This window comes from Chionomys nivalis, chromosome Y (genome assembly GCF_950005125.1).
Source record: "Chionomys nivalis chromosome Y, mChiNiv1.1, whole genome shotgun sequence".
NCBI lineage: Eukaryota > Metazoa > Chordata > Mammalia > Rodentia > Cricetidae > Chionomys > Chionomys nivalis.
The window spans coordinates 2,122,519-2,137,777 of record NC_080113.1 but is presented as its reverse complement, the minus strand read 5'-3'; positions in this window follow the sequence as shown (position 1 = coordinate 2,137,777).

The window sequence follows — 15,259 nt, the reverse complement described above, 5'->3', positions numbered from 1 at the left end:
AAAAGTGGGGGATGTAGGCAGGTCTAGACAGAAAAGAATAAAGATAAAAAGGATAGTAAAAAGGAAAAGGATAACAAGATAAAGGGTATACCTAGAGAAGAAACTCAAGAGGACCCTCAACGGGAGGAAGGGGATGAAAAGCAGAAAAAACGGCTTTACCTACTCCTCACAGAGTTCACTGACTTAAATTTGTTGGACGATGAACTCAGCTCACAGGAAGAGGGGGAGCTAGAGGAGGAGGCTGCTAAGTATGAGGAAGAAAGGTATGAGTGGGACTATCACTGTCCCCCAGCCTATAACCCACCCGGTGCTCGCGCACCGATGGAGGGTGTGTCTCGCCCCTCGGCACTGCCATTAGGTGCACAAGCGGCTGAACCAGGAAGGGGTTGCTATTATATTAGCCAGAGCACTTGGGCACACTTAGCCTCAGCATACCCGGTGATGGAGGATCCCGTCACCCATCATAGGTGGTATGAGCCAGTGCCATATAAACAACTAAAAGATCTGGTAACAGCAGTTAAGGATTTTGGGGCTACTGCAGATTGTCCAATCGCCCTCCTGCGCAGACTTTGCACCTCGGTGCTGACGCCTACAGATTGGACAGAGATGGCTAGGTCCTGCTTGACTTGGGGACAGTTTCTGGATTTCAAGTCTCTGGTTGCTGATAGAGTCCATACCCAGGCTAGAGTTAATGCTCAAAATGTTCATCATGATTGGACAGCTGATATGCTTCTAGGACAAGGACAGTTCGCTGGCAACCAGGTTGGATTCCCTCTAGAGGTCTATCAGCAGATAAGTGATATTCACTACAAGGCCTGGAAGGCTCTCCCCAATAAAGGGGAGGTAGCTGGCAATCTAACCAAAGTTATTCAGGGGACTGTGGAGCCGTTTTCAGACTTTGTGGCTATGATGATGGAGGTTGCAGATAAAACGTTTGGCAGCTCTGAATACACCTTGCTCTTTGTGCAGCAGATTATTTTTGAACAAAGTACCAAGGAATGTCAGAGAGCCATAGCACCAGTCAGGCACAAGGGACTGGATGCCTGGATAAAGGCTTTTAGAGAGATCGGGGGTCCTTTGACTAATGCAGGACTTGCAGCCGCTATGCTTTCAGCCACAAAGTCAGCCCGAGATAACAAAGGAAAAGGGTGTTTTCGCTGTGGCCAGTTGGGGCACCTTAAACGAAACTGCCTCAATGGCAGTGGGCCGCCAGGAACAGCCGTGAAACTGGGCCCACGTATGCCTGGTACTTGTCCCTGCTGTAAAAAGGGAAAGCATTGGGCTAATGAATGTCGTTCAGTTAAGGACATGAACGCCATCCCATCCCAAAAACTTCCAATCTTGAGTCAAAGAACGGGATGAGGTGCCCTCAACCCTGGGGCCCAAAAATAATTGGGGCATTCAGACTTCAGTTCCTGCCCAGAACTCAGTAGGATCAACCCACCAGTCTGGAGGGCAACCATTAGTTCCGCAGGGATGGACCTCTGTGCCACCTCCAGAATGGTACTGACCCCGGAGGTAGGCGTCCAGATATTGGGGACTGACATGTCCGGCCCCTTGCCATGGGGCCATGTGGGGATTGTCCTGGGGCATTCCTCATCCACAATGATAGGTTTGATTGTCCTTCCAGGAGTTATTGACCCTGATTATACAAGGCAGATCAAGCTCCTTTGTTATTCTCTCAATGGTGTCATCTCTATCACCCCTGGCATTCGGCTTGCACAACTGTTAATTTTGCCTTCTCAGCATGAGAAGTTTCCCTTCATGGGCGCATCAAGGGGGAGTGCTAATCTAGGCTCTACTGGAGTTGATCTCGCCTGTTTATCAATGGCCTTGGACAACAGGCCTGTTTTACAGTTGATAATTGAAGGAAGGACTTTCTCAGGCCTGGTGGATACAGGGGCAGACTGAAGCATTATCAGAAACCAGGACTGGCCAAAACAATGGCCCTTGCAACAATCCTCCCAGTCCTTACAGGGGCTGGGATATGCACGGACTCTATACATAAGCTCCAGAGAACTAACCTGGAGTATGGAGGACCAACAAGCAAAGGTCCAGCCTTTTGTGGTAGATCTCCCGATCAGCTTATGAGGGAGGGACATCCAACAGCAGCTCAAGCTCAGATAAACCAATGAGTTTTCAGAAAAAAAGCAAGGATATGATGCGGCAGCAGGGGTTTGTTCCCTCACAAGGTTTGGGGAGGTGCCTTCAAGGTATACCCCAACCGATTCCACCAGCCAGCAAAACCGATCGAAGGGGACTGGGTTTTTCCTAGGGGCCACTGACATGTCGGCTTCTATTATAAGATCCTTGCCCATACCATGGGTAACAAACAAGGCAGTATGAGTACCCCAGTGGCCCCTTTCCCAGGAAAAACTGGAAGCCGCTAGACAATTGATTCAAGAACAGTTATTACTAGGTCATATTGAACCATCTGTGTCTCCATGGAACACCCCAATTTTTGTTGTAAAAAATACATCAGGAAAATGGAGATTACTTCATGATTTGATGGCCATTAACAGTCAGATGCAAGTTATGGGATCAACCCAGAAAGGCCTCCCATTGCTATCAGCATTGCCAAGGGGTTGGGCTATCATGGTCCAGGATATTAAAGATTGTTTTTTCTCCATTCCTGTCTGCCCACGAGATAGGGAGAGATTTGCTTTCACTGTACCTTCTGTCAATCACGAGCAACCAGATGCCCGTTTTCAATGGCGAGTTCTCCCACAGGAAATGGCCAATAGTCCCACTATGTGTCAGCTATTTGTGGATTCTGCCTTGATGGCTGTGAGGCAACAATACCCTTCTGTTAGAATTATTCATTACATGGATGATATCTTATTGGCAGCAGCGTCCCAATGGATTCTTGAAAATGCTTTTCAAAAGACAGTTCAAACCTTGGAGGCATATGGGTTAACCATAGCCCCTGACAAGGTACAGAGTTCTACAACAGTGAAATTCTTGGGATCTATTATTTCTCCTGATGCCATTCATCCCCAGAAAGTTCTTATATGGACTCAACATTTAAAAGCTCTTAATGATTTTCAGCAATTGCTTTAGGATATTAACTGGATCCGGGGGTATCTCCACATACCTTGGTCTGAGCTGTTGCCTTTGTTTTCCATCCTGGAGGGTAATCCTGAAGTAACTTCCCCTCGCTCCTTGACACCTGCAGCCATGCACTCCTTGCAAGAAGTTGAGAAAGCCATATCCCAACTCAATTACATCGATATGATCCCTCTTTGCCTATTCTCTTGTGCATCTTAAAGACGAGACATTCACCCACAGGGGTCCTGTGGCAAACGGGGCCCTTATGGTAGTTGCATGGCAGTTCCATTGGGACAAAAACACTTAGGTATTACCCCAACTTGGTGGCTGTTCAGGCTCTAAATGGCATAAGGTTTTGCTTGTCCTCCTTTGCAAAAATGCCGGACAAATTAATTATACCCTATACCAAGGATCAGGTGGAGACTTTGGCTGCCACCGTGGATGATTGGGCCCTTTTGGTCTGCGCCTTTCCAAATATCATAGATAATCATCTCCCTAAACATCCCATCCTAAGTTTTGTAGAAAATAACTTGATCTATTTCCCCCGAGTGACCTCCCTAAGACCAATAGCGGGAGTCTTGACTATATTTACTGATGGGTCCAAATCAGGGAAAGGTGCTATGGTGGTGGGTAATCAACCACCGGAGGTTTTCAGCTAACAGTCCGGCACCCCCCAGGCCACAGAATGTCTGGTGGTGTTAGAAGTTTTTAAGAGATTCCAGGAGCCTTTTAATTTGTTCTCAGATTCTCAATATGTGGTTAATGCTGTCTCTTTGCTTGAGATAGTTGCCTCGGTTCACCAGGCGAGCCCAGTATCTAATATTTTACTGCAAATTCAACATTACATCTTACAGAGAATAATCAGTTTTATATTGGTCATATTAGGGCACATACCTTATTACCTGGCTTTATGTCAGAGAATAATGCCAAAGCTGATCAAGCTACTAGAGCCATGGCTCTGGTTGCAGCTGACCCATTGCAGCTCGCTCAGGAGTTTCATAATCTTTATCATGTACCTGCGGATACCCTTCACAGAAAATTTACCCTGTCTCGGAGTAATGCAAGAGACATTGTAAAAGCCTGTTCCTCTTGTGTCACCTTCTTTCATCCTCCTCACATAGGAGTTAATCCCCGAGGCTTGATCCAAATGCATTGTGGCAAATGGATGTAACCCATGTTCCTGAGTTTGGAAAACATAAATATCTTCAGGTTTCTGTCGATACCTATTTGGGTATCATATTTGCCACTCCATTGGCAGGCGAAAAGGTCACTCATGTCAAGAGCCACTGCCTAGAGGCCTGGGCGGCTTGGGGCAAACCCACCAGCCTTAAAACTGATAATGGCCCTGCTTATTCCTCAAAAGGTTTCTGCGCCTTCTGTGCACAGCTTCAGGTGGAACATGCCACTGACATACCCTACAATCCCCAAGGTCAGGGGATTGTGAAGAGGGCAAATAGAAGCCTTAAAGAACTCCTACAGAAACAGAAAGGGGGAATAGTGGAGATAGCTTCCCCCAGGAACAGAGTTGCACTGGCACTCTTTGCTTTTAACTTTTTGATAGTTGACGGCCGGGGCAGGACAGCTGCTGATCGGCATGCTGCAATGACCCTTGAAGATAAAGGAGAGGCCGTCATGTGGAAAAATGTGTTGGATAACAAATGCTATGGCCCGGATCCTGTCATCAGAAGATCCAGGGGAGCTATTTGTGTTTTCCCGCAGGGTCAAGAGGTGCCTCACTGGGTTGCGTGCCAATTGACAAGAACCATTAAGGATGATTCAGTTGCTCCCCAGCCAATGGATGAAGGCCATGATCTGGTCGAAGATGACGCTGCTGCCTGATGATGGTGGCGATGACAATCCTGATTCGGGCGGAGCAGAGATGGCGAATACTGTCTGCCTTCCCTAAGCCGATACCTGTTCACCACAATGCCATGGTTTTCCCCCGCATTTTTATTACCAACAAGGATTTGGGCCTCCCCATGTTACAGGCTTTTTGGTTCAATGGAACCTTCTTAAAATCTGCTAACGCCCTATAATAAATGGCTCCTCTGCAGGGTTAATGGCAGTTGCTCTGATCACTCCCCTTTTTGTGTTACTTCAGGGAGGGCAGGCTGGACAGAGCAACTTTAGTTGTGCTACCAATACCACTAATAAGTGCAAATTGAGTAATTGTACAGGCTATTCTGGGCCTCAATGGGCCCCCGCTAATTTCACTAGAGGGTGCAACAAAAGGTTTTGGGATATCAGGAATGTTTTTTGCATGCTGCATAGGAGAATGTATAGTCTGCCTTTGGCTAATATGCCACCTCCGAGCTCGAACATCTCAAGATAAGGTTGCGGTTCCACAAGCATTAGCCGCTTTGGAGAATGGCGATTCACCCCAAGTATGCTTAAAAGGACAGTTGATTTGTTCCTTGCATAGCCTTTGCACTCTCAGGGAGAAATTCTCCATTGCACTGAGGAAGGTATGAATTTTTACTCTGAGTCCTGTTTTTGCACCTCCCAGGAGTTTATTCCCTTGCACGGGAGAAGGAGTACCATGAGTTTTGGGCCTCCTTTGATCGGTCCATGCATCATGAGGTGAGGACCTGAATGGGAGTAAGACCTTCTCACTGGCCTACAGAGAAAAACAAAAAGGGGGAGCTGCTGGGAGCTGATTCGAGTGGCCGCCATAACAAGATGGCGCTTGGCCCTGGCCTCGCTTGGTGGACAGCTCCATATTAGGCAATGCAGTGGAACCTTGCCTCTCGCATGTGCAGTGACAATGATGTGCTTAGGGCCAATCCCGTGGCCAGGAGCATCGGCAGGCGCGCATTGGCCAATCCAGGCACGACTCGTTCCCTCACCCCCTATATAAGCAGACGCCGATTGGCGCTAGGGGCCCCTCGCTTCTGCTCTCCCTTCAACCAAGAAGCTCCAATAAAGCGTGATTTGGGAAGAATCCTCATCTGGTGGTTGTCTTTTCCTGCTGGTCAGGGAGTTCGCTGCAGCACTGGACAGTAGCACAGACTGTGTAGGTCCATGTGGATCTCAGGCTTCATCTCTGTCTGGGACCGCAGCATGAACCTCTAACACCAACATAGCCTCTTGTGCTATCGTGGACCACACTGTTCCTTTGAGGAGGTCCAATCCAGAAGATGAATGTTGCATCACGTCAGGCCTCCATTGTTGCCCAGAGCCAGGAGGAACTACAGCCTGGCAACAGCTTCAGCACCCAAGTTTGTGTCTGCCTAAGTTCAAGGCTGTTGTACATCATGCTGTACTTGAACCTTTTTTGCCTACCCTGCCTCCAAACTAAGCATCCCCTGCCTCAGCCTCTCAAATGTTAGGATTATAGATATGACCCACCATGTTCAGCAAAGCAGACTGGCCATTTTTTCTTCATTTTTAGGGTAGAACCTCGATCTTATACATACTAGACAAATTCTTAGCTTCATCCTCAGACCAGAAAACTTGGTTTATTTTATAGATTGATTTTATTTTTATTTTATGTGTGACTGTTTTGCCTGGATGTATGTTCTGGGTGAAGTGCCCAAAGTGCAGAAGAGGGTACTGGAGACTCTGGAACTGGAGTGATGATTGCTAGCCTCCATTTGGGTGCTGGGAACCAAACCTGGGTCCTCTGGAAATGCCATTATGTACTCTTAACCTCTGAGCCATCTCTCCAGCTTCTAAGAAAGGTTCTTTGAATTGAATTTTCTGTGTTTAGTTCATTCACAGGTTAGCAACTCCAAAGTCTGGGTAATAAAAAACTTGCTTTTCTGCGATGACAGTGCTTGAGTCCAGTCAATAGTTCATTGTATGTTGAACCATCCTCCCTTTTTCTTCTTTTTGCCAGAGATTTGAGTATTACTGATTCTATCATTGTGTGGTTAGCAGGAATTTCAAGTTTATTATTGTTCAGAGTTTTCTGCAAGTCACCCTGAATATCACCGGACTTTTGATACCTTACACTATTTTGGGGATAATTCTTTCTTTTTTTGTCATTTTATTTTATTAAAAAAATTTTTTGGCTTCCTCCCCGCCTCCCATTTCCCTCCCCCTCCTCCCGCCCCTCTCCCCCTCCCCCCATTCCTCTTCTCCTCCCTCTCCAGTCCCAAGAGCAGTCAGGGTTCCCTGCCCTGTGGAAACTCCAAGGTCCTCCCCACTCAATTCAGGTCTAGGAAGGTGAACATCCAAACTGTCTAGGCTCCCACAAAACCAGAACATGAAGTAGGATCAAAACCCTGTGCCCTTGTCCTTGGCCTCTCATCAGCTCTCATTGTTCACCATATTCAGAGAGTCCGGGTTTATCCCATGCTTTTTCAGTCACAGTCCAGCTGGCCTTGGTGAGCTCCCAATAGATCAGCCTTACTGTCTCAGTGGGTGGGTGCAACCCTCATGGTCCTGACTTCCTTGCTCATGTTCTCCCTCCTTCTGCTCCTCATTAGGACCTTGGGAGCTCAATCTGAAGCTCAAGTATGGGTCTCTGTCTCTCTCTCCATCCATCGCTAGATGAAGGTTCTAGGGTGACATGCAAGATATTCATCAGTATGGCTATAGGATAGGTTCATTTCAGGTTCCCTATCCTCAGCTGCCCAAGGAACTAACTGGGGACATTGCCCTGGGCACCTGGTAGCCACTCCAAGCTCAAGTCTCTTGCCAACCCTTAGAAGGTTCCCTTAACTAAGATATGAGTTTCCCTGCTCCCCTATCCAACCTTTCTTTATCCACAATCATCCTGTTTCCTCAAGTTCCCTTAATCATCTCCTTCACAATTTTCTCTTCCCATCTCCCCTTACCCCATTCCCACCCCCCAAGATTCCAATTTTTTGCCCGGCAATCTTGTCTATTTCCCATAGCCAGGAGGATAAGTATATGTTTTTCCTTGGGTTTACCCTCTTGTTTAGCTTCTTTAGGATCACAAATTTATAGACTCAGTGGCCCATATCCACGGCTAGAAACCAATGATGAGTAAGTACATCCCATGATCTTCTTTTTGGGTCTGTGTTACCTCACTCAGAATAGTATTTTCTATTTCCATCCATTTGCATGCAAAATTTGAGAAGTCATTGTTTTTTACCGCTGAGTAGTACTTTAATGTATATGTATTCCACAATTTCTTCATCCATTCTTCCATTTAAGGACATCTATGTTGCTTCTAGTTACTGGCTATTATAAATAATGCTGCTATGAACATAGTTGAACAAATGCTTTTGTCATATGATAGGGCATCTCTTGGGTATATTGCCAAGAGTGCTATTGCTGGGTCCAGGGGTAGGTTGATCCCAATTTTTTTGAGAAACCGCCACACTGATTTCCAAAGTGGTTGCACAAGTTTGCAGTCCCACCAGCAATGGATCAGGGTACCCCTTTCTCCACAACCTCTCCAGCAAAGGCTATCCTTGGTGTTTTTGATTTTAGCCATTCTGACAGGTGTAAGACGATATCTCAAAGTTGTTTTGATTTGAATTTCTCTGATCACTAAGGAGGTTGAGCATGACCTTAAGTATCTTTTGGCCATTTTAACTTCTTCTGTTAAGAATTCTCTGTTCAGTTCAGTGCCCCATTTTTTAATTGGGTTAATTATCATTTTAATGTCTAGTTTCTTGAGTTCTTTATATATTTTGGAGATCAACCTTTGTCTGTTGTGGGGTTGGTGAAGATCTTCTCCAGGTCAGTAGGCTGTCTTTTTGTCTTAGTGACAGTGTCCTTTGCTTTACAGAAGCTTCTCAGTTTCAGGAGGTCCCATTTATTCAGTGTTGCCCTCAATGTCTTTGCTGCTGAGGTTATACATCTTGGGGATATTTCTATAATTAGCTTAAGAATTTTATTTGTTCTTTTGAGTCACACTAGGTAGGGCTGCTTACTTTTCATAACTTGTACTATTTGGAGATGTTTCCATAATTAGATTGGGAATATTATTTGTTCGTTTTGAGTCACCCTAGGTGGGACTGTTATTTATGATATTTTAAGTATTTATCTCTTTTAACTACTATCAGCAAACAGTACATTATTAGGACTTGGCTTTCATTTTTGTACTACCAATAGTACCAAGAGGTGTTTAATAGACCTTTTTTTTTTTTTTTACAAGATGCAGTGTAGATCCAGGCTGTGTGCTGACATAAGCATTTTGTTTACAGCTAATCACTTTGCAAGGGGAGGTCATCAGGTTTTGTGTTTGTTTTAAAAAGTGGTTTTTTAGCTTTACTTATTTTCCATTTGTAGGGCTACATCTCTTATTTGACCCTTTAGTTTCTACTTCAGTATACCTGTGCTAGAGCCACAACTTTTTATTTCTGTTTTCTGTAAGTTATTCCACACAGCATCACTTGAAAGGAAGTCAGTTGGTTAAGTCAGTTAAGGCATGGTGGCATGCCTAAGACCCTAAGCAATAGAGGTGAGGGGGGCAGATCTTGACTTGTCCTGTAACCAGACTCATGATTATCATAAATATCACCATAGAACCTTCATCCAGCAACTAATGGAAACAGAGACAGAGATCCACATTGGAGCACTGGACTGAGCTTCCAAAGTCCAGTTGAAGAGTTTAAAGTTGTTTTCTTCTACTTTTGGGTTAGGATGATCAAGTCTTCCTGTTGTGTGTCCACTGGGTTCTGGTGTTACCATGTTGCTTTTTAGGTTGCTGGAGGGATTCTTACTTTTGCGCCTACCCATCTAGTCCTTCAAATGAGGCCTGCAGTGTTTTTGTGTCTCGGTCCAGTCCTTGAAGTGGCTGTCTGAGTGTTTGGGAGTTTTTCTTGATATGCTTTACTGTCACTGTCTGTCTCAGAAGCTTCTGAGGTCTCTATATGCCTGCTCTCTTGATCTTCATTCCTGGATTGCTCTCTTGGTGCTCTCTTAATCCCCTCAGTGTTGTAGCAAGCTCTTGGTCCCCTCAGTATTATAGCAAGCTTTCAGCTCTTAGGCAGGGTGTGTCTAGTACCTTGGGGAGTTCCCATGTGTGGGATTGGGTTTGGGGGGATCATAGCCGCAGGAAACTCCCTGCTGGCTGGCTAGAAAAGCTGAGGGAGTTGGGGAGGGGCCAGGAGTTTTGTCCCACTGGGGAAGTCCTAGAGAGTGGGGGGTCCTGCCATGTGACTGTTCACTCACCTCTTAAGTCCCCTCAGTATTAGAGCAAGCTGTGTTTTAAAGTCCAACGCAAGTTGCAGAAGGATAGCCTTTATTATTTTTTAAAAAGATTATTTTTAAAAAGATTTATTTTGTTTGTATGTGTGTCTTGAGTATGTACCATGTCTTTTGGCATGGTGAGAAGAGTTCAGATATCCTGGAACTGGAGTTACATGTCCATGAACTTACTCATGGGGCTGCTGTGATCCAAACCCAGGTCTCCTAGAAGAGCAGCAAGTACTCAGTGCAAAGCTATCTTCTCAGCCCCACCTTGAGTACATTGTTTTAAAAAAGTTAAACTGTAATCTTTACTATTTTGGTAATAAATTAAAGAACTTGAAGTTTTTTACATTTATTTCCACACACGGGGGGGAGATAGATAGATAGAGAGAGAGAGAGAGAGAGAGAGAGAGAGAGAGAGCACGTTACCAAGCTAACTTGTAAAAGAAAGCATTTTACAGTTTCAGAGGGTTAGTGCATCACTGTGACTCTGGAGTCTCCAACATCTTGGATCTTTAGTACAAATCCAAGCTTCATGTTCTCAGCTTTATGTGATGGCCTCTATGGGCCTGCATGAAACATGCCATCAAGGCTGTAACCTTTTTTCTGAACTAATGAGGAAGATTTCACAACCACTTAACTCCAGTATTATGGATTCTAAATTCAGGCAAGTATTGTATACATTTTGGATGGAATATGGCTCTCTCATTGGATTCCATTTGTATAACCTTTGATCTCTTGGTGTTTTCCTTTGTGGAATAAGCTTTACTTTGTTTTTGGAGTAGATTTTCTAGGGATTTTCTTTTTACAGGTTTCATGGTTAGCTAGGTGGGATCTTTACTTTCATTCCATTTCTCTGTACCTCTTTCAGCACAAACCTAGGTTTAGGCAGGGTGCCCTGCCTTTGGGAAGGCCCTCCCCCCTCCATCCGGGCCTAGGAACATGTGCATTCCACACGTTTTTTGAAGAACCAGAGAAAAGGCCTTTTTCTTTTAGTGGGGCATGAGAATGTTTGCAGTTGGAGTATGGAAGGATGTTTTGCACGCATTTTCTCTGTCTCTTTAGAAAACTGCCCTTGTTGAGGAACCAGGTGTATGCCAAGTTTGCCTGTTTCGTATTGGGAGTGATAAGCCAGAGAAAATGAGGGGGTTGTCTGAGTTTCCTACCGGACTCAGGCATTGAGATCCAGTATGGTGTTTTCCAGCAGAAGTTTCTTTTCAATTCTATTTTGTTTCTAATTTCCGTTTCTTGAGAGGTCTCTTCAGGTACTTAATGCTCTTTGGGCTTCCCCTCCTGATAAGTACTTTATATGTTTATTATTTGTTTCTTTTAAAGTTTTTCTGAGGTCTATATTTGAACTTAATATACAGCCCAGGCCTGGCCTGGGACTCAGCATCCTTTCCCATCAGTCTCTCAAGTGCTAGGATTACAAGCATGTGCCACCAGTGTCCAGCGCTGAGCACTACTCTAGCCTGAGATGTATTTGAACAGCATCAACTTTGATCCACTGGGAAGTGTACTTTGTGGTGTACTTTTTCCCTCTTGGTAATTTTCTCCTTCTTGTTCATGGGTGATCTCTTGGGGCTGAGTGAAACTGGTGTGGTTGAAGACTGAGTCAGAGGAGCTGAGGGGAGTTCCCCAGGAGAGCTCTTCATCCAAACTGTAACTACCCATCAATGCAGAGTGCCAGGGGGAGGACTTGTGTATTGTAGAGGTTGAGCTGCAGGCCTCTTCACACAGCCTGGCTCATGGCTGCCTGGCTAGCTTATGCTCCAAAATAACGACACACAAACTCTATTCTTTTAAACACAGCTTGGCCCATTAGATCAAGCCCTTAATGGCTAATTCTCATATGCTGCAATGAGTCAGATTCTCATGAGCTCTGTCACTGTGATCTCACATACATAACTCATTCAGTGTTGACGTCCAGGACATTGAGATTTAATTTTTGTCCTAATCTGATAAAGAAACCAAGATGAGGAGAATAGAGGAGCCTGATGTAAGGCCTCAAAATAGGTCATTTGAAAAGGTAAGACTACCTACCTCCACGTGTGCTGCCAACCTTTATTAGCAAATCCATCCTTCCATGGATTAGCTATAGGCAACCCAAGTGTCCAGCACACTACTAAACACAGGTTAGAACCTAACTGCCTTTTTTTTTTCTTCTTTTCTTTTTTAATTAAAATTTCCACCTGCTCCCCGTTTCCCATTTCCCTCCCCTCCTCCCAAATATTGCCCCCTCCCCCCAGTCCCCTCCCCCTATCCCCACTCCTCTTCTCCTCCCCCCACACCATTCCCCATCCCTCTCGATACTGGAGAGCAGTCCAAATTCTCTGCCCTGCGGGAAGACGAAGGTCTTCTATCTATGTCCAGGAAGGTGAGTGTCTAAATAGGCTAAGCACCCACAAAGCCAGTTCATGTATTAGGATCGAAACCTAGTGCCATTGTCCTTGGCTTCTCATCAGCCTTCATTGTTGCCATGCTCAGTGTGTCCAGTTTCAACCCATGCTTATTCAGTCCCAGACCAGCTGGCCTTGGTGGGCTCACAATAAATCAGTTCCACTGTCACAGTGGGTGGGTGCATCCCTCGTGGTCCTGATTTCCTTGCTTATGTTCTCTCTCCTTCTGCTCCTCATTTGGACCTTAAGAGCTCAGACCGTTGCTCCAAATTGAGTCTCTGTCTCTACTTGGATCCATCGCCAGATGAAGGTTCCAAGGTGATATGTAAGATATTTATCAGTATAGGATAGGGTCATTTCAGGTTCCCTCTCCTCAGTTGCCCAAGGTACCAGATGGGGACATCTCCCTGGACACCTGTGAACCCCTCTAGAGTCAAGTTTCTTGCCAACCCTAAGAGGGCTCCCTTGGTTAGGATATATACTTCGCTGCTCCCATATCCTCCCTTCCTATATCCCAACCGTCCCAATCCCCCGAGCTCCTCCCATCCTCCCCTTCTCATGTTTCTCATCCCATTTCCCCTTTGCCCCTTGCCACCTCACCCGCAAGTTCCCAGTTATTGCCCTGCAATCTTGTCTACTTCCCCTCTCCAGGCGGATGACTATATGATTTTCTTTGGGTTCACTTTGTTATTTAGCTTCTCTAGGATCAGAAATTATAAGCTCAATGTCCTTTATTTATGGCTAGAAACCGATTATGAGTGAGTACATCCCATGTTCCTCTTTTTGGGTCTGGGATACCTCACTCAGGATAGTGTTTTCTATTTCCATCCATTTGCATGCAAAATTCGAGAAGTCATTGTTTTTTACCGCTGAGTAGTACTCTAATGTGTATATATTCCACACTTTCTTCATCCATTCCTCCATTGAAGGGCATCTAGGTTGCCTCCAGGTTCTGGCTATTACAAACAATGCTGCTATGAACATAGTTGAACAGATACTTTTGTCATTTGATGGGGCATCTCTTGGGTATATTCCCAATAGTGGTATTACTGGATCTTGGGGTAGGGTGATCCCAAATTTCCTGAGAAATAGCCACACTGATTTCCAAAGTGGTTGCACAAGTTTGCATTCCCACCAGCAATGAATGAGTGTGCCCCTTTCTCCACAACCTCTCCAGCAATGGCTATCATTGGTGTTTTTGATTTTAGCCATTCTGACAGGTGTAAGATGGTATCTCAAAGTTGTTTTAATTTGCATTTCCCTTATCACTAAGGAGGTTGAGCATGAACTTAAGTATCTTTTGGCCATTTGAATTTCTTCTGTTGAGAATTCTCTGTTTCTGCAGGGAAAAATGATATACATTAAAAGACAGATTGGTGTACTCACTCTGATTTTATGTGATATGACCCACACAGGCTTCTGGTTTTGATAACTTGGTCCTCAGGAGGTTTTGGAGGTTGTGGAGACCCAGAACCTAGCTGGAAGAATTGTGGTCTGAAAGCTCAAGCCTTGATGTTTCAGGGCATCCTTTCACTGGTCCCCAATGTTTACTGATTTCCTTACGGAGAATGAGAGGCCTCCTACTACTGCTGCCATGGCTTCTGCAACATGAACAGTGAGAATCCCCTCCACACCCTGGTTGCTCTCATCACATAGGAAGGCGTAAGTCACAAACAATCTCCCACACCAGTTTAGAATTATGACTCATAAAATGGTTATTTCTTTTAATGGGAAAATCTTACAGATTGCCATGCCAGACAACAGCCCTCTGCAGAATCAGGAGAGGAGCCTAGTAGCTGGATGTGGAGGTAGATGCAATAGAGCAAGCTGAAGGCAGTTGCTCCTTTTTGAAAGAGAGAAACCACACCACAATGAGGCTGATATTTTGGGTAGAATGAGAACCCATTCATAATGGCACTGGGACTTGACTGTACTGCACATACATGCTTTATGTGGTGCTATTATATGTGGATGCATACCTTCCACAATCTGGATGGAGGGGGGCATGGGCTTCCCACAGGTCAAGATAACCTGCCCTCTATTAGGACTGGATTAGGAGTGGAGAGGATTGGTGGTTGCCTGAGTAGTGAGGGGGAGGAGGAAAGGAAGTGGAAATTTGAAATTTATTATATGTGTAGGAAGAAAAAATCAATCGAAGATAACCAATGGAGAGATGCGAGTTAAGAAAAAAAAACTTTCATGTGAGTTATTGACTCAGACACCAAAGACTTTTTCAGAAAAATTAGATACAGGGATTGAGTTGCTTGGGCAAGAGTGTGACTTGAGTAATTGGGAAGATGAGTGGGGGCTTATTTTGGGTCTCCTGGTGGCTGTATACAGCTTTTTAGGAGCTGAATCCTAGATGTTTCTGTGGGTAAATAGGGAAGTAACAGGCTTGTGAGGGGATTTCTGACATAAGTAGAGCCTTGGTGATGTCACAAAGCCTTGGTTCGTGGTAGCAACTCTGTTCCACTCAAAGCACTAGTCTTCCATGAAGGTGGGTTTATTATACTCACAGTGCCTGAGGAGGACAGTTCAGCTCCTGGTCTCCACAACCGATCAACAGGCTTTTTGCACCTGAACATTTTCAGAAGATGCAATCTGGAGAGGTAGGACATTTTCTTTTGGTAAATATGTTTACAAAGCAACTAAGACCTCTGTAGTACAAAAAAGTTTTCCTTCAAATGTCCTGCGGGTCCACC